This window comes from Schistocerca nitens, chromosome 5 (assembly GCF_023898315.1).
Source record: "Schistocerca nitens isolate TAMUIC-IGC-003100 chromosome 5, iqSchNite1.1, whole genome shotgun sequence".
In the NCBI taxonomy this organism is placed as follows: Eukaryota; Metazoa; Arthropoda; class Insecta; order Orthoptera; family Acrididae; genus Schistocerca; species Schistocerca nitens.
Window position 1 is genome coordinate 218,033,949 of NC_064618.1, and position 1,308 is coordinate 218,035,256.

Consider the following 1,308-nt stretch of genomic DNA (forward strand, 5'->3'; position numbering starts at 1 on the left):
GGAGACTTAGAACCACACTGTTACTGGTGACGAGATGGTTTCGCGTTCAAGTCCAGAAACAAAGCTCCGATCAATGGAATGGCACAATACTCGATTTCCAACAAAACTAAAAAAGAACCTAAGCAAATTTACTTACGCCTACGAGAGCGAATACAAATGTTATCGGATGCTATACCGAGTACACCGCGCCGTCCAAAACAACAGGCGTTTATTGTTGCCTAGCAGCATTGTTCGTATTCACGACATCACTCGTCCACATTTTTCTGCATGGACAAAGGATTTGATTTAGCTGTTCAAGTTCGAGGTTTTTGACCATCCATTTCACAGTCCAGACTTAGATCCTATTGGTTACCGCCTTTATGCCAAACTGAAGGATTTTTTGGTGAAAAGCACTATGGAAATCACAATGAACTGAGAGAAGGTGCTAGTTTTAGGTTCAACCAAGCGTGCAGAGGGCATCAGAAAGCTTGTGGAGCGCTACGACAAAAGTTTAAATTTTAATGGCGTCTACGTACAAAAAGGTTGAGATATTAAAATGTGTTGTAAATTAACTTCTCTTTCAATATCTTCAATAAAAATGTCTCGAGAAACAAACGCTCTTTACTTTTATAATGACCTTCGTATTTAACTTTCTACCTTGTAAAGTACAGCCAACGGTATTGCCGCCGTGGTAACACCGGTTCCCGTCAGATCACTGAAGTTAAGCACTGTCGGGCTTGGCTAAGAATTGGATGGGTGACCGCCCGGTCTCCCGAGCGCTGTTGGCACGAGGGGTACACTCAGCCCTTGCGAGGAAAATTGAGGAGATACTTCATAGAGAAGTAGCGGCGCCGGTCACGAAAACTGACAACGACTGGGAGACCGGTTTGCTGATTGCTATAGGCTGAGAATGACACGGCTGCCGGTCAGTACTGCTGTGTCTTCCGAGACCTGTACGGACGGAGTTAGTTATACAATAGAAATTCCGCGTTGGAAAATCAGCAGTGTAAAGAAGAGATAGACTTCTACTTAATGTAAAGCTGTCACGTTGACTTTATAAGTGGGCTGCTTCTGAATGGCAATGACGTGTAGCGCTTTGCATTGGATCTCTGACTGCGCTTTCTTTTTAAGAGACTCTGTGGCTGGTTGGACTCGCTGTTGGAGGTTAATCGTCAGTTGTGTTGGGCAGATGGAAGTTAGTCGCCAGCAGTGATGGAAGTACTGTTGGGCAGTTGGAGGTGAACAGCCAGCAGTGATGGATGTTAGATGTGAGAAGTTAGCATTGATGGAGGGTAGAGGTCTGAAGTGTTAGTGTAGGCTAACGATCTG

At 44.7% G+C, this 1,308-nt stretch overlaps 1 pseudogene; it reads left to right on the plus strand.

The window, feature by feature from the left end:
- Window positions 1-649: 649 nt before the first annotated feature.
- On the plus strand, window positions 650-767 carry LOC126261075 (5S ribosomal RNA; annotated as a pseudogene).
- Window positions 768-1,308: the final 541 nt, after the last annotated feature.